This window comes from Callorhinus ursinus, unplaced genomic scaffold (assembly GCF_003265705.2).
Source record: "Callorhinus ursinus isolate GAN/ISIS: 27379988/994484 unplaced genomic scaffold, GSC_fseal_2.0 scaffold54, whole genome shotgun sequence".
Lineage (NCBI taxonomy): Eukaryota > Metazoa > Chordata > Mammalia > Carnivora > Otariidae > Callorhinus > Callorhinus ursinus.
Genome location: NW_027397116.1, coordinates 5,415,949 through 5,439,678, shown reverse-complemented (window position 1 = coordinate 5,439,678; position 23,730 = coordinate 5,415,949). Strand labels below are relative to the sequence as shown.

The window sequence follows — 23,730 nt, the reverse complement described above, 5'->3', positions numbered from 1 at the left end:
CCCGCTTACTTGGGGCTTGCATATTTGTTACTGGAGTGCTAAAGACACAGGAGGACATATGTACCTCCTTTGAAAAGCATGGAGTCGATGTGTGTTCCTGTGAATTGTCCTTGGAGGAATGGACTTCAGGCACCACATCAACTTCATCTACATCTCCACACTGGATCCAGCAGCCACACAGTGTAGTTAGAGAAGGCAAGGGTTTGAGGGGATCTTGTTAGCATATGACCTAACTCTTGTTTTTATGTGTGCGAGGACTGAGGCCCAGACAAGTTGAAGGATTTGCTCAGGGCTGTAGAACCAAGATTACTTGCTCAATCTCCTGACTCTAGTCCTGTTTGAACCTGGCTGATTGCCTAGGCGGTGCTGATACCAGTCAGAGAGCAAGTGAAGTGTGTGCATAAACCAGCCACCTCTCTTTCCTCTTCTTGTGGCTTGGCAGTTCAAAGGAGTGGAAAATATATTTGCTGCATTTTATCTTTTGCAAAGAGTAAGTGTCTCTTCCTCCTGTTTTTCTACTTGAATAATGATTCAACAGTGATTCAAGATCCTAGAACAAGGCTTATGCAGACTTCAGAGATAATGCTTATCAAGCTTGGAACACATATTTGCTATGAAAGAAGTGGTGGGTGCTATTTATTATATCAACAATAGGATCTTTCTGTTTGTGTGCTAGCTTGATTGGTTGGGTAGGGTTGTTTTTGTTTTTGTTTTTGTTTTTTCTGCCTGCCCTATACTTAAAAGATCAACCTAGATAGTGTTGCTGGGTAATTCGGAAAATGGGGAAATTTCTGACATTGAAATTTCCTCCTGTCACAGGCGGCCTAATCTCAACAAAATTATGATTATTAGTCTTACAGAAAATGTACTGCCTTTATCATTATATTAAATCATATTAAGGGCTATGGTTATTCTTCCTTATACCATAAAAGTATTCAGATTTTGGTATAATTATCTTGAGATATAGAATTTTTTTTGTCATTTATTTGTGGGTCATTTCGGATGATTTGGATCATCATTTCAGAAGTGGTACTGATGTTTTTAGAATTCTTCAGGGGAATTAATGTTGCATCAGCATGGGAGGAAGACACACAGGAAAGAGTCAGAGAAGGGCTGATGGTTCTCACCTCCACAGTGAGCTGGCAAGCCCTCCCCATGATCCAGGTCCCTCTCTGCCAGTCTTCTCAACAGGAGAGAATTTGCAAGTCTTAGACTAAAAACCTGGAGACAGCTACATTGACTCAGTAGATGACCGGCTGGTTACTTCACGTAAACTTTTGAGGCCATTAAGAGAAAAAAAATGACAGGGTTGGACGCAGTTTGATAACTCATCAGACTTTTATTGAACACTTATTACGTGCTAGGTGCTAGCCACCCAGTTGATGAATTGGTTCAACAAGTTCACAGATAGTCCTATGGACTATTCTAAGCTAGGGGTGTGAGAGATTTGGGAGCATTCCCTCAGCACATTCTTTATGATTAATACTGCACTTATTTGCCACCTTGCCCTGTTGGATCTTCTTCTAGGCTGACCTAGACTGGACAGGTCTTTGTCTCCAGTCTTGATCAAGTAAATCAATAATAACATGATTTTGAAGGATATTTGAGGTGAACACTTTGGTTTCAGGTTATGCCAGTCTCCTAAGGACTGATTTTCTGGGAATCTACAGTGCTGCCTTCTTATTCTATGATGCTGTTCAGCTCATTGTTTGACTTTGGGATCAAACACAGTGGTTTGTCTAGAAAAGTTCTTCTTAGAAGTTAAAAAACAGAAACAAGAGTGGATTCTAACTTTAGAAAGACAAAGCTCATAGGAACTGGGTACTTTATCATTTTTACAGGAAACAATATTTTAAAATCTTCATTTGAAAGCTATCCACCTACGTCCCTTCGATTAGCTATATAGCATCTAGGATTTGGGATAGATTTTAGGAAAAGTCTCTATTTTATTTTTCTTATACTCCAAGACATTATAAAAAAAGGAATAAATTTGTCTCATTCAAACGTGAAAAAATTTGTAAAGTTAATATATGTTCTGAAAATTATAAAACTATGTGGAGTAAATAAGATTGAGGAAAACAGAAATGGGGCCAAAACACAGAATTGTTTGAGGAAAGTTAAGTGTGTGAAATTGTGTTATATTTTTACAATTATTAGATAAACATTTGTATAATTATTCCATCATACAAATAATTCCTTTCTTCTGTGTGAGTTATGATTTTTATGTGTCGGGTTTTGTTAAATGAGGCAGAATTTGAAGAAGCTTTATCCTTAAAGGAATTTATAGTCTATAAAAGTTATGGATTTTTGAGGTAGGAGCTGGTTATTTAAAATAGTGTGTAAGTGTACCAACAACAACAACAAAACTTAACTAAGGGAAACCAGTAAATCTTGACACTTTATTTTCACTGTTGAGCTGTTTTTGGAGTAAAGAAGAACAAAAAAAATAATATTGGATTATATTTAGACTATTGTGATACATTTGAAAGCTGAAAAGAAAGTATGTAGAAGAAATAAAGAAGTGCTTTTTTAAAGCTTAATGTTTTAAAAGGAATTTACGTGTCTGTGGGGAAAAAAAAGGTTTCTTTTTGACTGTTGGTAATCTTTTTGGCAGAAGTGGAAAGGGAGAGCCTTTATACCTTCACATTTTTAGTTCATAACAAAGGGTAGCTGCGCATGAATGGGGAGACCATTAACCCTCATTTGCCCTTGAACATAATCTGTGATCACATTGCGCCAACGAGACCAGTGAACAACAATGACAATGAATTATCTGAAGTTTCTCAAACATCTGGATGTTTGGCACCCAGAAGCAAAACATCTGGACGTTTGTTTGAACTCTCCTACTTTTATTCCCCCCAAGTTTGACAATTGTGTCAGATTAATAATGGCTGCCGAGTACTTCCTATGTGCCAGAGCCAGGCTAAATATTTTACCCGCATCAGCTTGTTTCACCCTCGCCACAATTGAATGGGTCCTCTATTCCGAGCACAATCATTTTACAGAGGAGGGCTCTGAGGCTGAGAGAGGGAAGTGCAGAGGTAGGAGGAGAATTCCGTCTGTTTAATTGTAAACGCTTGGCTCTTAACTGTATTCCATTTTGCCAAGACAACTGCTGGAGGGTCAGAACAACAAATGGCCTATATCCAATTTGTGGCTATGCTATTTAAAGAAAGGGAGACCATATAATACCTAAATATGACACAGAAATATCACTGTAGTCAGCCAATTTGGTAATGTGGGGGAAAACTGTCCTCTTGAATTGCTCTTATTGGCAACACAGACACGTTCAAATTCACGTGATAATTGTGTATCCCTGTTTTACACTTTGGGTAATAACAAAACAACTAAAAATACTTGCATCTGCTTTGTCAGGTGAAAGAACTAAGAAAATGAAAATGAAAATGAAAAAAAAAGTGAACAAAACCAAATCAAATAAGGGTAAGTATTGATGTCTGGGCTAAAGATGAACATTCCAATTCTCCTTCCTAGTTTGCTGTTACTGTTTTAACTATGTAACCTTGAGCAAGTTACTTAATCTTGGAAGCCTCAGTTTCCTTATTTGCTAAACCCAAATAAATAGCAAAACCTACTGCATCCTACTTTGCTGAAGGATGGGATAAAATAATGCGTGTAAAGTGCTTCATGCGGTGCCTTGCTCAGGGTATGATCTCAAAGTATTAGTTACTATTATTATCATGAAAATTTGTTATAACTTAAGCTAGTATGTGACGGAACTGGAATTGAGGGCTACACCTGATGCTTACCCTGCCAGTAGGAGACCTTTGGAGAGCACACAAAGCTCCTGCAACTTTCACCCTCTCTCCTTGTTTATGTACCTTCACCTTTCAGAGAGGAAAACAAGCATCACTTCCTCTGTTGCTACTGCCCCCTGCTGGTCGGGGAGGGAAAGAGGAGCTGGTACAAGCTGAATGAAATTTGTCTTCCTTCCTACTCCCTTTCTCTCACTTCTTTCTGCCAGGTCTTCAGATTTCTTTAAATATTAAAGCTGAACAACCTTAGCCTCCTATAAAAGGATGTGAGAGCATGAGTGTAATCATTGCCTCTTTAGTGCTGTTAAATTTTATGGTTATGTAGAAACTCAATTTAAAAAAACAACAACTCTATGATGAAATTTCTCTGGATAAATAATTAGTTATGTCCAGAGACACATTGTGGGAGTAGTGTATTTTTTGACTTTTCAACACAGGCAGATGGTTTACGCATCTTCAGCATTCAGAGCTTTCTGAGAAGCATTATATAATCTCAGTGCAGTTACCAAATGAAATAAGAAATTCCTCGTTTAGCAAATGGAGCTTGCATATCGAGTTCATAAACTTTAATACTTCTCCCAAGTCCAAAATCAGAGACAACCTGCTCCAAGTCAGTTTCCCATTTGCACTTAATTAGGGAGTGTGTTTTGGAGGTCAGTGAAAACCAACGGAGTACATTTTCATAATAACTTTCCTCACAATAAAATTATTTGGGAGGCAGCTATCCAACTTTTTTCTGGAATGAGGGCAAGAAAAACGGGGACATGGAGTGAAGTTATTGGATACCTTATCTGGAACTGCCCAAAAAGTTGTCTGGGATCCAAAGAACACACAGTACCTTCTGGATCAAGGGAAAGGAGCCAAAATGCTTTAATATTCCCAACAATTTTCGTAACTGTGCAATTTCACATAATTTTAAGGATTCCAACTACTGAAGAACAAAAGCCTTCTCAGAGTTGTAATCATGTCACACTTATGGAAGTAGAGGCAGCATGTCTCCTGGTTAAGGGAATGTGCATGCGCAGATTAGAGAAGTTGGTTGGTACTTAGGATAGGTAGCCAGATTGTCACTTTGGCGAAATGATCTTGCGCACTTGAGCTTCTCAGAGGTTACACAATGAGCCCCAAATCCATTATACTTTACTTTATGCATGTGTGATATCCTTGTAGTTATAGGATAGTGTATTTTACTTGTGTTAGTCTTATCCTAAAATGTTCTGGAGAATCAGAACATGAATTCTGAGTCATTACTACTCTCTGAGTAGGAAATCAAATCAGAGAGAGTAAATTTCCCTTACAGATGAAGAAAGCATATTCTGATAGTAAGTTCTTTGTAGTTGTTTATTTTTCTTTCTTTAAAAAAAATAATATTTTAGCTACTTCTAAATTCCATTTGGTTTTTACAATCCCCATTAATTCAGCAGGACATGGCCAAGATCCAGAATTCCTGAATTGTGGTCAATAAACTTTTATCGTAATGTGGAGACTTTGGTTTCAATACAGTGAAAAGATCTTCAAATTCATATACAGAACATGGTTAACCTTTTCATCTTTTTCTTACAAACACACACACACACACACACACACACACACATGACTTGAGGTAGGATTAGTTACATATATACCATGTAGGTTCAGTGATAAATTGGTCTGAGATGAAGTTTTGAGGCTTCTAAACCAAATTTCCCTCAAAGGCAGTTCATATGTCAAGTTGCTACATTCACCAAATGACTGAAGTGTAACCATAACCAATGTAGCATGACCAATGCATCAGAATGAATACACTCTTTCTCTTTAGTCTCTTAATTTGATAGTGATGATAACAGGGAATTTGTCATACTTTGTTTCTAATATTTGGCAGACCATTCAGATTATGGCCCTTACAAGTTACCTGTATATAAATCACCCTAAATTCAGTGCAGCTGGAAAATTTTTTCTGTGTTAATAGAAGTTACCTGGTTTTAGATGTTAATTCTCTGAAGTTCTGATGTTTCAGGCTGCTGGTGCGGGTCATGTACTGTGTGGTAGGCAGCTTCTAAGAGCTCCCTCAATGATCCCCACCTCCTGCCTTTGTGCAATTCTCTCCCTTTCAGTGTGGATTGAACTTACTGGCTTACTTCTAATGAGTGGAATATGGCAGAAGCCTTGGGATGACATGAAGTTTAGGTTATAAGAAGACCATGGCTTCTGCCTCAGGTGCCCTGTCTTGCGCTCTCTCTTTCTTGTACCTCTCATGCTAGGGAAAGTATGCTGCCATATTGTGTGCAGCCCTATGGAGAGACCCACATAGCAAAGAATTGATGACTCCAGTCAACAGCCAGTGAGCACCTGCCAACAGCCTCAAGAGCGAGATTAGAAGCAGATTCCCCCTCTGTCAATGGTTGAGGTGACCACAGTCTCTGATGACATTGTCTCTGTAGCTTTGGGAGAAACCTGAACGACAGTATGCGCAGCTCAACTGCACCCAGATTCCTAACACATGGTAATTGTGAGATAATGAATGTTTGTTCCACTACACTGTTAAATTTAGGGATAATTTGTTAGATAGCAATTGATAACTAACACATATTTCTACCTCTGTTGGTGGTTAAATATCACAGAGTAACTATTCATAAGTAGTTATTAAGTATACAGATCCATATTCTTTGGCAGGCATGCTAGGCCAGGCCCCCATCCAGCAGGAGAAGAAAGTGGAGGGCTATTTGGATCTAAAGTTAATAAACATACTGTGCACGTGTAATGACAATCCCTCATTTCACCTGAGATTTGGGTCATCCTCAAAATCATATAAAAAAAGGAAAGATGACTGAACAATAAATGGAAGGAAAACTATATTTGAGTTTTTTTGGAAAAACATTGATTTCTGATGATTTTTCCAGAATTATACTTTTCTGAGCACTAAGAAAAAAAAATCCTTTTCTGTCAAGTCAAGTCAGGTTGGCTTTCTTCAATCACTTTAATTATATATAGACTCCGGGAGCAGGGAAGTGAGACTTGTGATTTTGTCTATTCATTCCCCTAAATGACACAAATGCATCCAAGTGCTCATAGCTTAGCCTTAAATAGTTTGTTGTAAAATAGAATAACCCAGATAATTCTGCCCAAAGCAGTTTTTTTTTTCCTTTAGAAAATTAAACAATAAATGTCCCAGGGTCAGAAGGATGCCCTTGGTCAGAGCTGAGAGCCCACAAAGATTGTAGCAGTCACATTAAAACAATATTGTTTGTCCTCCCCTCCACTTCCTCAAGGGTGCACAATACTTTTTCCTCCCCACCCTGCAGCTCTCTTTCTAAAATTGTTTTGGACCTTCGGGGGCCTTCTATATTAAGACTGAAGGAAACTGGAACCGTTACTTGTTCTTTCTTCGGAGCATTTTTCCTGGATGTGATAAACTGAGTGAATGCACGAGAGCAGTGGCTTCCCATGAGGCTCCGACCCACCTCTCGTGGACCCACTGCCCCACACCCTGCAAGTTGCCCTCTCCCCTGCACCTTTACCCTCTATTTGATGTCCCTCCACCTTCACCCTCTATCTGATGTCCCTCCACACTTGCTGGTTTTCCTTCCCACCTTCCCCAATTTGCCACAAAGCAAAGTGGGGTGAGGAGAAGGGAAAACAAAACCTAACAGAAGACCATTCAGAAGTTTCTCTCCTGCTTTGAAAGAGTACAGCAGCCTGGCCAAGAGAGCACAGTTGGGTGAATTTTTCTAGGTAATTAGTTTCTTAGAAATTTGCTGGGTTGTAGAATCTTCTTCCCTTGAATCTTAGGAATGTCAGAAATACCAGACAAGCACTCTTCCCACAAAGCTATGTTAAGAGGTTTAATTAACAGAAAATGTTGTGTGTCACACATAACAAAATTTAAATGAGAAGAATGAATCTGGCCAGTGAGATTTCTGAGACCACTCAATGTTACCAGAACATATTTTTCCATGCCCATAAGAGAAAATGAAAGGTATGTTTGCTACTTCAGTTTCCTCTGGAATTACACTGGTCCTATCATTTTCTCCAGTGGTTACTTTTTGTGAATCTATAGGGCAAGCTATCATTATGGATTGTTTATTTGGCTCTTCTTCAATCCACAGTCCTGTTAATATTCCTTTCTTGATTTTTCCAAGGGTTGAGGAGAGCCTGGTTTATTTGCTGGAGGCTGTTATTTTTTGCTCTTGTTAAATTCTTCCTGCCTTCTCCCGTGTTTAGAATCATTTCCTGTGCCCACTCTGTTCTCTAGAGGCCTTTCTGCTCTTGAATTGAGTCTTCTACTGACTGTTTGTGGCCTTGAATTAGAGTTTGATTACAAATTGAAATGAAAGCTGTCCCAGGTGTAACTAGAATTTCATCTTTCCTAATGCCAAGCCCTGTTACCTCTCCAGTGTCAACAGAGAACCTCTCCTTTTTCAAGATTTTGCAAAACTGAAAAGGAGGTCTTCGGGATGTAAGTAGGTGGGGAGCCTTTGCATAGTGACAAGAATGGCGTGGCGGGGGGGAGATGGAAGGGGTGTGTTATTCTTACTCCCCTTGCCCCTCGCCTTCCTACCTCCTACATGGAAGAGTTGCCTTCACTTTGGGCAGTCTTTAAGATCTCACTGCAGAAACAGTAGCAGGTTGGCTAATGGCTCCAAGGCATTTTCACCCCATAGCCATCAGATACATATCTCTCCTTTCCCTCCTGTAAAACAAAGGGCATGCCACCCTAGAGCAGGCTTTATGATTGCCTGATGGATAGTGTGGTCCTGAAACAAAATATTATTAACAGATGACTTATAAAAATTGTCCTTGCAGTTCCGTGATGGAAAACAACTGTTATTTAAAAACTGAGCCAAAGATGAAACTTTTTTTGACTATATACGTTTTATTAAAATATATTGAATGTATATTCAATAAAAACAAAAGCCTGCAATATAATCAATGCTAGTTATCAAATATTAAATGACTTGTGTCCTTTATTCTCGCACTTATAATGAGTTCTGTAACATCAGCCAAGACTCTTAAGCTCTCTAGGCATCTGTTTCTATGTCTGTAAAATTTGAGGAACTGAAAAATACTTCGACTCCATTTCTGTAGCTCCTCATTCTCTGTTTCTGTGACTTTCATTTCGGTTTGGAGATGGGGAGTATGGGCCATCAAAATCCACAGATGACTCCCAAACCTCAAGCCGGCCAATAGATTCAAACCTCTCTTAACACACTTTAACTAGAATGACTCAAAAGAGACTAAATAGACCATATGAGCTCATTTTTCACTTACTGTTCCAACTGACCTCATAGAGCTTTTATGAGCAATTAAATGACAAGAAGGGAGGAGGCAGTGGAGGAGAATCAAAGGCCTGAGTCCATTCACAAGCTGGATTAGTAAGCTGTGCTGCCCTCCCCATGGCTTGTGGACAGCTTCATCTCAAGCAGTCCCACCGGAGGTTCTGGACTTCCTCAACTTGGTGATATGCTCTCCTCGGTACAGGTGAAGTGGCCAAAGATTGCCTGTCGGAGAGGCCCTTTTAGTCATGCTTCTGGTAATGGTGATGATTCACATGGAGCCATGCTTCCTCTGGCCTGTCTTCTGGTGGGAATGCATGTGAGCATTTGTGTAAAGATTGGGTCACTGAGTCCCACGGGAGGTGTCACATTTGTCTCCTGGAGAGCAGTTTTCATCTATTTGTGGATTGTTCTTAGGTAAGGTTAACTGGCTTTTGTGTGAACCGAACAGCTTCTTAGTACCTTGATCTAACTAAATTAAGTAAAGTGTACTTATTTACTACTGGACTGAATGACTTATTGACTCTGAAAAGGAAACTTAGTATTGCACAAAGAAGGATGAAAGTCTATCCATAGTAACATCTAGCCTTCAGGGTGAATTGCATAAAGCTCTTTTTGACTGAGAAAAATCATAAGTTTTCTTATCAGAATCTTATTTTTCTTGTTTCAGAATCTTCAGGAAAAGTAGAATATATAATCCATGACCTCTGCCCTATCGAGAGAGATAGAATAGGTGTTTTCCTGGCACATCTTTGTCAAAAGAATTATTTCCCATGTTCGAGGAACCCACAAATTATTCTAGTATCAGTGCCTTCAAACAGAAAATGTTTCAGGAGGGCTTTTCATCATCTGCTTGTTTTCATGTTCACCTTCATGTGACTTTTTTAACTGAGAAATAGAATTTCATCACCGCAGTGAGTGGAGACAGCTCAAGAACACAGAGTTAAAGTGTAGAGTTACCTGGGAGAGGCAAAGAGGGCTTGCAGAACTTGGGGACAGCTCAGGCTCACTCTCTCATATCTGCCATGCCACCATCTAACCCACGAAAGGCTCTAAGCCACCCCTAAATCTCCTTAGAACTCCAATTTATTTCTTGGGTTCCCTCTGTTTTCAAGCCATCACCTATTAACTACCTGATCCTTAAAAAGCCACTGTGCCTCTGTGACATCGGTTCTAGTTTGGGAAATGGAATAATAATTCTGGCCCTACCTACCCCACAGGCCCATTATAAAGATCAAAAAGGATGATGTGCATGATGGGCTTTTAAAAAGTAAAATTTATGGTACAGACACAAAGTAATGGATTCCGGTGATAGCAACATTTTGATATGAAACCCTCCTGGTTCAGTAACTTGAAGAGGATAAAATAGATCTTTTTATGCTCAGGAGTTTTTAAATTCTTTTCTTCCCAAACTATAAAAACTCATATACTTTGGTTCATTTCTCTGTGTCCCAGCCTTTCAGTAAGCTGACATCACTGCAGAGGTTAAAATAAAGCAAACAGACAGTGGCCTAGATCTCTCTCTCTCTCTCTCTCTCTCTCTGTGTGTGTGTGTGTGTGTGTGCGAGCATTTAGAAAATGCACATGTACCTTTGACCTAGCTACTACATATGTTCATACAATTAAAAACGGAATAATGACTCATTAACCAAACAAGTCCCAGAAAAAAATACTCATTTAATACAATCATAGCAACTTCCTCACTGTTTCCACTTCATCGCTGCTTATGTGAGTAAAAACAACATGCTAAATGGAGACTTTCAGAACCCCATGGGACCAATTAATGCCACGTGACTTCCTCTCTGCCTTCCATGAAAATAACTATATTATAATGGTCTGTGATATTAATATCAGCTTTGGAAAAGTCAGGCAGCGGCTCCATAGGGAAGGAAGTGGCCTGAGCAAGAACTGTGGAATGTGCAGTATTTGACAGACTGGAGGCCACATCTTTTCATAAGCTCTATCACATAGTTAAAAAAGGTGGGGACACCAAATGGGCTTGTGGGTTAATTAGGGTTAAAAGGCCACCAGGGTAGTCTATCTCTGATCTTGAACTCCAAGAAAATGTGGTTATTAGGGGAAGTTTTAGAAATTCAAGTTCTCAGAAATAAAACCATTTCCAAAGCATTTCTCCCCCCCTCCCCCATCCCACCGAATTTCTCCAGATTTCTGCCCACCACAGAGGCAGGATGTATTTTGGCAGCCTCTGTTTGTGTTGGAGTGTAGACTTGGGATGAAGACTGGTGAGTGCACCTCCCAAGTGCGTTGAGTAGTTTGGTGGGGTTTTTCTAGTGACACCAGAAGGCAGGGCAGAACCAAAGGGAATATGAGGCACAGCATCAGAAGCCTTGCTATAGGACTCCTTCAAACGCAGTTGTAGGAATCCCATGTCCACGCCTCACCCAGGTTGTCTCCTGGTGCAGACTCCCTGCAGCATCCTAGAGAGATTCAGTGTTCTTCCTGTGGCCAAATTCTCCTCTCTGGCAAGTGGCAGTGGTCCAGTTTTCCTGATTGTGGATTGCTGTGGTTCATTAACTCCACTCAAGGGTGGTCCCAAAGCACAGCGGAGAATAAAATTCCCCTGGGAGTAGGTGTTGCCTGGTACATCTAGTGAACCAAGAGAAATTGCCTATGGCAAAAATCTAGATCTAATTTTTGGACAGTAGCTGATGATTTGGTCAATCAGAGGATTAGAAGAAAAAAATATTAGAGAGTTGGTGATGAAGAACTTTAGGGAAGAAGTTGGATAAACTCCTTAGAGTGAACCCAGAGTATGAAAATATTTGTGCCTAATTGGCATGCTCACCAAAACGCTTCCACTGTGAAGAAATTTTATAATAATCAGGAGGAGAAAATGACTTTTATTAAAGATGACCTTCAGTCATGTTACTTGATCAATGGACTCATTAACAAAACAGATATGGTGGCAGGAATGAACCTAAGGACATGAACCCTAGTGACAAGGAAGGACTTCCTCCCATTATGGTGACCTGGCTAAACCTGAGCTGAGTCCCCTACTGGTCAGAGTAGCAACCAGTCCTGAGCACTAGGATAGTACTGTTCCCAGGAGGGCCAACTACGTGGTAGAAGCTACTTATATTGGACCCGTTCACTGTGGTAGGGGAAGAAATTACCCACTGAAATAGACAGCTATTTTATATTTAGGTTTGTTTTCACTGCTCCACTGTGCTTCTACTAATACTTCCTTCAGAGATACTTCCTTAAATTCTTAAACATCATAATAGAATCCCTACTCTAGATTTTTTAATTTTATAATCATTGTGATTTTCTGGATATTTATTTCCCAAATCTCTTGAAATAACAGTTAGGATGACTCCTAATATATGACAATGCCATTCAAATAAACTTTTGAAATAACTTAAACAAACTGACCCTATAATAAAAATTTAAATTGTGGATAGGTTGCTCTAAGAAACTCACTTTACAGAGGAAGAAATAAGGCAATGGGCTGATGACTATAGAATTCACTGGTCTAACCATGTGTCCTACTATCCAGAAGCAACTGACCTTACAGAAAAACAGAATGATCTATTGAAGACTCATATGTGGTACCGGCTGGCTACCAGCTGGTAGACAATGCCTTGCAAATTTATGATGTTGTCCCTCAGGATGAAGCATTTACTTTGAATTAATGATGAATAAATGGCATTCTTTCTCCCTGTCCTAGAACACACAAATTCAGGAGCTCTGGGGGAAGAATCATGAGGGTACCACTCACAATTATATCGAATGACCCGCTATCAAATTTCTGCATTCTGTCTCTGGGCTCTGCTGGTTTAGTACCCAATGGAGAATTGTTTCCACTAAGAAATTAAAGTAATTAGGTGAAATTGGGAGCTGAACCACCCATTTGGACATTCAGGAATTCTCATGCCTCTGGAGGAAGAGGAGGAAGAAGGAGGAAGTTGAATTTTTGATGGGTTGAGTGATCCTGACTACTAAAAAGAAGAAAAGGATGGACCATGGACACAACCCGAGGGCCCTTTTTGTACTATTATTTTGAGTGGTAAAGATGAGCAGAAGACTGTTGCAAGCTTTTGCAAGCAGGAAAGACAAGAGATTAGGTTTCTCAAGAGTGAAGATTTAGGTTTAGTTTGCCCTTCTGTGTGCTTGCTGAGGCAGAGAGAACGTGAAATAGCAGTTGGGGGAAAGCTACAAACACTAGCTATGGTCTATATGTAGAAATGCCTACTGTGCATAGAATCTGTTGGTGGTAGTTATAATTACTCTTTAAACTTCAGTTTTAGAAATTCGCGATGGGATTATAACAGGAAGGATAGGCAATGGCCAAAGAATTTGGACTGAAAGTGGAGGGAGAAAATAATTAAACTTTGTATTTTTCTGTTTGGGGAAAGGTGAGTGTGTTTTTGGTTGCACAAAATGGGTTATCTACACTGTGTAGAAATATTTTTGTAAGTCTAAGTTTGGGAGGAAGTATTTATAAGGTTGTAAGGCAGGCGAAGAGACTAGATTATAATAGGTTATAATTGACTTGACTGTTTAGAATCTCAGTATTCTCTTTATTTGGGAGGAATCCCCCAATAGGTGTGCTGGCAGGACCCCACTTTTCATTAGGAAAAACAAAGGAGGCAGATATTTCCTCTCTCTGCTCCTGACATCGGTATATCCATTGGCCTAGACTTGGTCAATCCTATTTAAGGTCCTATGCAGGACTTTGAAACCTGAGGGGCCGATGTATAGAGCAAGGGGCAGGTAAGAAGCTATTTATGCTGGCAGGGACAGCAGGGTTGAGAGAGTCCTGAGGTGGGGTTGGCTAGTGTCTATTGTGGACGTGGTGAGAATGAAAGCAACAGCACCTGCTGAGAGCTGGTGACATTTTCACCTGTTGGTTCCAGTGCTGTCATCCCAGCTATGTTTCTGGCTTGCTTCCCATCCATTTTCTGAGTCAGGTTTTCTCCAGCTTTCATATTGACTTGGGAGTTTCCAATATCCTTCCAATTTTTTATTTTCCTGCTTAAATGGCCCGAGTTAATTCTCATTATATGTGCAGTGGTACAGTGGCTCAAGGTACCATTCATTCTACCTGGATGACCTCACTGCTGGCTTCTGTTGTCGCCTTGGGGTTGGTCATTGTCTTGGTGCAAGACTCCTCTTTTCACCAAAGGCTTGTTACTCTCCTAGTTTTCCATGTTGTGTCTGTCTATACTTCCTTTATCAGTTGAGAAGAACCTTTCCCTGTGAGAGCATTCCATGGTTTTTCCTCAGGACTGGTTTAGGAGACAATAGGAGGAAATCACTATGAAGCAAGCACAACTGTCCTTGAAATTGATTCCAGCTATTTGTGGAGATTGATTAGATGGGTCCTGACTACCTTTATTCAAGGTAAATTCCTTTCTCATCAGGTTAATGATGAGAAGCACTAATTTGCTTTCCATTTTTACACCGTAAATTCTTTTCCTGGATCTGGCAGTTAACTTCAATATGTTCCAAACTTCTTCCCAGACAGCCCTTTGGGATGTTAGAAGTTTTATCTCCTTGGTGTGCCTTATTCTGACACATTTAAACTCTTCTCCAATAAAAACAGGGTATTAAGGAGCCTTAGCCATTGATATATAATTTCAGATCGACAGAGGTCCACTCAGCGATACAATTTAGCTTAGACCTCTTGATCTGAAAGGGCCCACTGAGAATAAAGGAAAAGCAAAATATTTTGAATAGAAAAAAATGGTCATGCGTTCATGTAAATTTTTCATTCAACAAATATTTTTTGAGGAGCTATTATGCGCCAGGTATTACCTTATTCACTGGAGATTTATATATGAACAAATAAAGTGTCTTACACTTATTTTGGGGGATACAGATGGTAAATGGATAAAAAAAGAATCTGTGTTGAATGGGGTATAACAGGAGCATGTTCACATGTTCAAGAAACTATGAAATGGCCAGTGTACTTGCAGAGTGAGCAATAGGGCAATATTAGCTATAGTGGGAGAGCAGAGTGCAGGACCTTGAGAACATTGGAAGGCTTTGGCTTAAGGATGGAAAGACATTTGAGGATTTCAACCAAGGAATGACATTATCCAACCTAATTTTTTTTTATAAGGGCAAGTACAATTTTTTTATTTGAGGTAAAATTTACATGCAGTGAAATCATAGATTTTAAAGTGAATCTGTCAGTACATACAACCCTGTAACTAACACCTCTCTTAAAATAAAATATATTGTCATCATCCCAAAAATTTTTCTAATTTCCCTTCCCAGTCAATTCTTGCCCCCCAGGAAACCACTATTCCAATTTTAATCAAAATAAATTAGTTATATTTGTCCTAGAATTTCATTAAATAGAATCATATGGTACCTACTCTCATGTGGCTGGCTTCTTCTACTCAGCATAGTGCTTTGGAGAGTCACTCATATACAAATCAGTAGAATTTTTTTAAATTGAAATATAATTGACATTAGATTAGTTTCAGGTGCACAACATTATGATTCAATATCGCGCACATTGTGAAATAATCACCGCGATGAGTCCAGTTAACATCTATCACCATATGTAGTTACAAAATATTTTTTCTTGTGATAAGAACTTTTAAGACTTACTCTCTTAGCAACTTTCAGATATTTAATACAGTGTTACTGACTATTGTCACCATACTGTACATTACATCCAATGACTTATTTTATAACTGGAAGGGTATACTTTGTGATGCCCTTCACCCATTTCACACACCCTCCACCCTTAGTAACCACCAGTGTGTTCTCTGTATCTATGATCTCTGTTTTATTTTTGTTTTTAGAATCCACATATAAGTGAGATCATATGGTATTTGTCTTTCTTTGTCTGTCTTATTTTTACTGAGCATAATGCTCTCAAGGTCCATTCATGTTGTCACAAAATGGCAAGATTTAATTCTTTCTTATGGCTGAGTAATATTCTAATACACACACACACACACACACACACACACACACACACACACCATGTCTTCTGCATCCATTCATTATTGATGGACACTTAGGTTGTTTCCATGTCTTAGCTATTGTAAATAATGCTGCAGTGAACCTAGGGATGCAGATATACTTTTGAGTTCATGTTTTTATTTTTTCAGATAAATACCTAGAAGCAGAATTGCTGAATTATATGGTAGTTTCTCTGTAATTTTTTTAAAGATTTATTTATCTGAGGGAGAGAGAGCATGAGCATAAGCAGGTGGGGCAGGGAGAGGGAGAGAGAATCTCAAGCAGACTCAGTATTGAGGGTGGAGCTGATTCAGGGCTCAATGTCAGGATCCTGAGATCATGATGTAAACCAAAACCAAGAGTCTGACACTTAACTGACTGCGCCACCCAGGTGCTTCTCTGTAATGTTTTGAGAAACCTCCATACTGTTTTCCATAAAGGCTGCACAATTTACATTCCCAACAACAGTGCACAAGGGTTCCCCTTTCTCCACATTCTCACCAACACTTGTTATTTCTTGTTTGATTACAGCTATTCTAACAGGTGTGAGGTGGTATCTCATTGTGGTTTTGATTTTTCATTTCCCTGATGATTAGTGATGTTGAGCATTTTTTTAAATGTACCTGTTGCCTATCTGTTGGTCTTCTTTAGGAAAATGTTTAGAGTTCATTCTTTTTATTGCCAAATAGTAATCCATTGTACGACTACATCACAAGTTATCCATTCTACTGTCGATAGTTATTTGGGTTATTTTGTTTGATTTGTTTTGCTTTGTTTATTTTTGCCATGATTAATAAAACTTCTGTGAACATTCCTGCCCTATCTTTTTTTTTCTTTTTAGACACCTTTTCATTTCTCTTTAGTAAATACCTAAAAGGGTAATTTCTGGGTGATAGAGTAAATGTATCTTTAACCTTTTAAGAAGTTGACTAATACCTTTTCAAAGAGGTACCAGTTTATACTTCCATCAGCAATATAAGAGCGTCCTGGTTGCTCTACATTCTTTAGAAAATTTGGTGCTGTCAGCTTTTGAAATTTTAGCTGTATCTTACTATATCTTACTTCACATATTTTAAATCTCACCTTACAGTGTTATCAGTTTTGCTTTAAAGAGTCAATTTTTTAAAAAAGAAGTTATAAGAAGAAAAGAAACATTTTATAACAAACCACTTATTTGTTATTTCTAGTACTCTTTATTTCTTCCTGTGGGTTCTAGTTTCTATCTGGTATCATTTATCTTCACCCTGAAGAAAATCCTTTGGCTTTTCTTGTAGTAAGTTCTATCAACTTTTGATTATTTGAAGATTCCATTGTTTTAGCTTTTTGAAGGATGTTTTAATTGGTTATATGATTTGATTCTGTGTTGATAGTGGGGTTTTTCCCTTTGGTCATCTTAAAGATGACATTCCATTCTCTTCTGGCTGCCATTTTTTCTGAGGAGAAGTTAACTGTAATTTATATCACTGTTTCTCTGTATATAATGTATGTTTTTCCTTTGGTTGCTTTCAGAATTTTTCTCATCATCTTCGGTTTTCAGCAGTTTGACTGTAGTGTGCCTACATGTAATTTTTCTTTCTTAATTTAGCCTGCTTGGGTTTGGTGAGCTTTTGATCTGTAAGTTGATATTTTGGAATAAATATGGGAAATTCTTAGTTATTACTTCTCCTTTTGGGACTCCAAATACATGCATATTAGACAGTTTTAATTGTCCCATAAATACTTATGTCTTTATTTTTCAATTGTTATTTCTCTGTTCTTCTGCCATTTCCAGTCTTTCTGCCGTCTCATTCATCTAGTGAATTTTTAATTTAAATTATTATTCCAGTTTAATAATTTTTATTTTTTCTAGTTCCATTTCTTTCTTGATATTCCCTATATCTTCATTCATGAAGGTCATATTTTCCTTTAATACTTTGAACACATTTTCCTTTATTTCTTTGACAATATTTTATCATAATCATTTTAAATTCCTTGCTATATCCAATATCCAATATCATCTCAGGATAGGTTTTTATTGCTTTCTTTTTTTTTCTTTCTTGATTTGGTTCCCGTTTTCCTTTTTCTTTGCATATTTTGGTATTTCTGACCATGTGCTGAACTTTGTGAATGCTACATTGTCGAGGTTCTGAAGCATACCGAGTTTTGTTTTAGTAGGAAGTTCATGACTTGTTGTTTACAATGAACTTCTAAAGACTTTGTTTTCTGCTTTATTATGGCAGATTTATGGAGAGCCTAAAGTGTTTCCCACCCCCATCCCCACTTGGTAAGGGGAAGCAATCTCCAAATTCTGTCTTCCCTGAGAATTTTGTCAGAGCCTTGTTTAAAGCCTTTTTAGGGCAGATACAGAGTGGGAATTCCTACAGAGTATAGTCCTGACTCTTATGGCTTGGCCTTTCTGACACTCTGGCTGCACCTGAACTTCAACATCCCCAAGTACTGCCCATTCCTCTAGTATCTTTGTTTTAGTCACAAACTCTTAGCGGCAACTCTCTGGATAGCCTCAAGTAGTCTTGTCCTGTGCATGTTTAGCCCAGCTATCAGCTAAGGACTTGCAGTTTTCCTCACCTGGGCTTTTGAAAAGTTCCTTCCTCCCTGGTTACCTATCCTTTAGATTCTAGTTGCTTCATTATTCTGAACTCTGATATATACTAAGTCAGTATAGCTCAATGCACTAAGATTGTGAACTTACTCCTAGTACAATTGTGTAGCTTCCTATTTTCCTCAAGAATCACAAGTGTTTCATTGCCTGTTACCCAACGCCTGATAACAGTGGCTCATATATTTTTCTAGTTCTGTGGTTGTTTATTGTGAGGACTGGTATAGTACCAGTTACTTTGTCCTGGCCAGAAGCAAAGGAATTCCCTCGTTAAGCAAATTTCCCCACCTCCCCTCCGTGGTTTGAACACACTTGGTCTGTGAACCACACTGCCTTAGATACCGGTTCTGTGCCTGGACAACCTAGCCTGTCCTCTCCCGCCGGGAAATTTTATTTTGTAAGCCTTTTAGCTCTTCTTTGTTACCAGACCTTTACTGGGATTATCTTCACCCCCCCAAACTCATCTTCCAAGCTGAAAATCCTGGTGTTCATTCAAGCTGTGGGTTTCTCGTCCCTTTTCTTCCAGAATGTCCTGGGCTTCTAGTGTAAGTTGGCCCATCTTCTCTTCCTCTCTCCTCTTCACTACTCTGTATAGCAAACAAGCAGTACCAAAACAACAAAAGGTCCTATCAAATACTAATTCTGGGACAATAGATGCTTAGTTGCCCTCCCTATATTAACATGCTTAAGAGGGCTGCTCAGGACCATTCCCTAACTTAAGCAAAATAAAGCAAGACAAAACAAAACAAGTGTACTCCAGTAGGTTTTGGTAAATAATCAAAGTTGTTAAGGAATAGACTCCCAGCTCGCACAGGTAGCCAGGGGCAGAATTAGCTATAATACTGCCTGTTGAACTCACAGAGGCTGTTTTTCCAGTGCATACACTTGGCAACAATTTACAATTCTTAGATTGACTAGCCGCTCAACAGAGTTCAGTAGGACTGAGAGAGTATACTTTGGTTGGGGTGGTGCTGGTGGTGTGTGTGGGTGTGTGTGGTAGCCGGCAGGGTGCAGTTGTGGATGGCATAGGAAAAGCCAGATCTGTCGATAAGGTGCTGCTGTGGGTGGGCAGGAGCTCTCGGTACCTGGGGATGGCAGAGGGGTGCTATTGGGACTGACCCTGTCTAGTTCTCTCTAGTAACTAGAGAATAGTTCCAATGAGCATTCCCTGATTTTGGGTCAGCCCCTTTTGCCTCTCTAGTGGTTTTCACATTTACAGTATCTCTGAGGATACCTATCTCCCTGCTCCCCTGTGCAAAAGAACATTTCTTTCCAGACTTGAGCCTTTGGCTATGTTGAGAGAAAACTGAAACTCATTTTGAAAATCAGACATGCCTGGGCTCTGCAGCCTCTGGAGGGTCTCCCCACCCTCTCATTTCACTGGGTCCTGTTGGACAAGTGACTAGGGGGTTGGGTGCTTCTTGCCTCTGCTTCCTCCTTCCCTCTCCAAAGATACTCAGGGTCCACCCCCTGGTGCTGCAGTCTCCCCTAAGAAACAGAACGCACCCAAGCAGTCCTGGGGGGGGGGAGCTGTCTCCCCACCCCCACGTTTTCCCCCCAGTGTAGCTTTGCTGTGTTGCAGCACATTCAACAAAACCTATAGGGAGCTCCTCGGCAGGGCGGCTTTGATGATTTCTTCAGACACATGGAGCAGACTGACAAATTGACTTTCAAGTGAAAGGTCAGTGCCGAGAACCGAAGGGATAGAGCATCTGGATTCACAATTAAAACGCCCGCAGAGCACGGTTTGCAGCTCCGGCGTCTCATTGTGAAGGAGGTGCTGTCAGAGGGACTCATTTGGCAGCCGCGTCTGACTCTGGCCGGGGATGGGAGAAATAAAAATTCCTTTTGGTTGGTCTGCGCGCGTGCGCAGCGCACCCGGGATGTCGTGTGGGTGTTTGAAGAGAGCTCTTGCTCTTTGGCAAAAGCAGAAACAGCTTTCTGCTAAGTCAGTTCTGCCCCAGAGTTGACCTCCGGCGTGGTCTGTCCAGGGTGAGTAGCATCTCAGAAGCGCTGGCTGGCTCATCGCGGAGCCCACCTCACATAGCTGTGGGTTAAAGAACACTGACGGTGGAGTTTGAAAACCAGGTTTAATCACTGATTTGCTCTCTGACCTTGGGCCAAATGTCTTTTCCAAGGTAGATGGGGCTGCCCCCAGTCACCTGAGGAACATGTCCCTGCTCATCCAGTTTAATAGGAAGCGGGACCCCGTCAACGCCGTTCCTCTAGGTGACGTGGCCGTAAGAACATTTGCTGTTTCCTGTTTACAAAGTGTTTCTATACTTAAAGATATGATGCAAGAAAACAGGATATTCCTAAGAAGTGCCTGGGGTTCAGGACCCCAGAAAGTGCTGTGTAGTTTGGGGGCCCAGAAAACCCAGAGCTCTGTTTCCTCAGGACGCTTCCTCTGCCCACCGTTTGCTTTTGAGTTCTTACTCATTAAGCAGGTAGATGACAAAACCCTGTAATGACACCATTCATTATGGGATGTTTACTTTCCCCCCTCTTTGCAACAGTAAGCCCCACAGGAGATCTCTGAAATCTCTGTTGAGTGATGGGACACAAACCTCTCCACGGTGCAGGTTGTGCTTGTCCTGCTACCTCAGCCCAGCAGGTGGTTCCACTTTGGGGGGCACTTAGGAAGGGATATTTATAGCTCACTCTTCCCCTTCTTCCTCCTTCCAGGAAGCATCAAGATAATGAAATTAAGCTTGTGGTAGAAAGTGTTGAAGAACGTGGCTAGGAAGAGAGAGACAGAAACTGGGGATGGAGTTCAGAAGGTCTTGATTTGAAAAAAACAAACAAAAAAACAACCCAGTGTTTTCTGTTAAGTAGGAACACCAGAGGAAGGTCTGAGCCCCTGGCTGTACCGGTTGGGCGCCAAGGCATCTTTTGCTTTAATAATGCAGGCTCTGGAGTTACTCTGCCATGGACCAAATCCTTCTTCTGTGACTTACTACCTGTGTGACTTTGGACATGTTATTTAACTTCTCTGTGTCTCCATTTTCTTTTTTGAAAACCGAAGATGATAGTAATGATACCTATCTCACAGAGTTGTGGCAAAGGTAAATTAGTTAACATGGGTGAAATGCTTAGAACAGTCTCTAGCCCATAGTGACTCTTGGCAAATATCATTATTTTTCTGAGAGGTAATTCATTGTCCTTTTGCTACCTTCCTCCTCTATCTGCTGCTGTCAGGTAAACATAATCGTATTTGAGCTTTACAATAACCTATATGAGGGGAACAGGGCAAGTGAAATTATTATCATCCTTTGATAGATGCGAAACTGTCTAATTTCCTTTGGCTTTCAAGTTCCAGATTCTTACCTACATTTTCTCTTGTATTTCTCCTATTCACTTTTAGCAATCATTTCATTTTCTAAGAAGTATAAGAGTTAGTTATATTTATGTAACAAATATTTGTTGGACACCTACTATATACCAGAAAATGTTCTGGGTGCTTGGAACATAAGATGAGTAAAACCTATTCAGTCCTTGTTCTCATGGAGATTATAACTTCATGCTTTCTCATCTCCTCTGTTAGAATCTAAGCTCCTAGCAGATCCGATTTATCTTTATATCCACCAAAGTATTTAGTATAAAAGATCAGTAAGTATTCAAATCCTTGTTGATATAACACTTATAGCAAATATTCGAGTACTTATTAATGTCAGACACTGTTAATTGTTTTACATTATCTTGCTAACCTATAATAACAATCCTATGAGATGGTATTTTTTTTATTTTCATTTTATGGATAGAAAAACCAATATGAGAGACTTGCTTCAGGTCACTCCAATAGTAAGATAGCATCAGGACCTGGCCCAGCCTGGCTTCCCTTGCAATATCACGCTTTTTGACTTTGGAAGAGGTTGAGGTAGATGGGCTCTGTTAAATTATCTGAGTAGATGGACAAATTGAATCTCAACACTTTAGGCGAGCTGAGAGTTGCATATATACACACTACCTTCTGGCCTTTTTCAGCTGACCCGTTTTGTACTCCCTCAAAGAATGAAATTTCCTATTTGGACTAGCGCATTGCCTGCAAGGCATCCCTGTTTCCCTGGCATCCATGTTTGGTGGTAAATTTATGCTCTCTTGCATCCTGTTGGCAAGGAAGCAGCAAACTAAATGCTGGGCCACAACCCCAGGAAATAGAAACATCAGTCATTCTGCTTGCTACCCCGCTTGAAACATAGGGGCCTATTTTTAGACACATGTAGAGCAAGGAAATAATTAAACAGCAGCTTGCCTAGTCACTAAGTTAGAGGCCTGAATTCTGTGAGAACAACACGGATTTTAAAATATTTATTTTATTTGACTACTGATTGGTTCATTTTGGTCCCAGCCAATAGGGAATCAAGTATACAGAACTTGTTTTAGTGTTTTTACTTTATCAGAGAGATGAGTAATCTTTATTTTTTTAAAAATCTAAGTTTTATGGTGGGCTCTGAAAATCAGTCACTCTTCAGGATACATTTAAGGATTATTTTTATTTTTTTATTATTTTATTTTATTTTTATTTTTTTAAAGTGAAAAACTGGAAATATGATCTCCGTTTCTCTCTCTTTGTTGCATCAACAGGGTATGGCTCAGGAATTTATTAGTAAGTCTTTGCTACTGAAGGAGTGACTATTAGCAAATTATTAAAACAAATTTTCATGCATGCCTTGTAGAATTCACCACATTACCTTAGAGTCACTCATTTACATGTTTAAAATTAACAAGAGTAATTAAAAACATTCTTTATGTAAAGAAGCAAAGGGTGGCCATGAGAGACAAAAAGCTTATCAGTAAAAATATTTTAATGAATTAATTCTGTCAGTAAGTAGTATTAAGCATCTGGAACATCATTGAACACAAATATTGCCTCTAACTATAAAAACAACTCACTCATTAATGCACAATTATAAATACTGTGTTAAAATTCATACATGTCAGGCTGCTTGGGTGATATTTTGAATTGACCATCATATCAGGAAAATGGTGGAGAACTTCTAGACATAATTTGCATTAATTCTGGATTAAGTTTGGAATGAAACATCTCATATAGAAACACCTGGAAATATAGATTAAAATATAATAATCAAATATTAAATGTATATTCAAGTTTGCAAGAAGGAAAGGAAATTTTGTAGGAAAAAAATACAATGGAAACAACTAGCAA

At 39.4% G+C, this 23,730-nt stretch overlaps 1 long non-coding RNA gene across 3 annotated transcripts in view; it reads left to right on the top strand.

Annotated features, from left to right (window-relative positions):
* Window positions 1-420: 420 nt before the first annotated feature.
* The window catches only part of LOC141371042 (uncharacterized), a 68,276-nt gene continuing 44,966 nt past the window's right edge, over window positions 421-23,730 (top strand). The window contains exons 1-2 of one of the 3 annotated variants that reach the window (XR_012375649.1): window positions 421-490; window positions 3,376-3,441. This is a non-coding gene — a long non-coding RNA (uncharacterized lncRNA). Of the gene's footprint in view, window positions 491-519; window positions 626-3,375; window positions 3,442-9,056; window positions 9,443-23,730 lie in introns of those variants that run through there. The other 2 variants (XR_012375648.1, XR_012375647.1) reach the window with 2 other exon arrangements.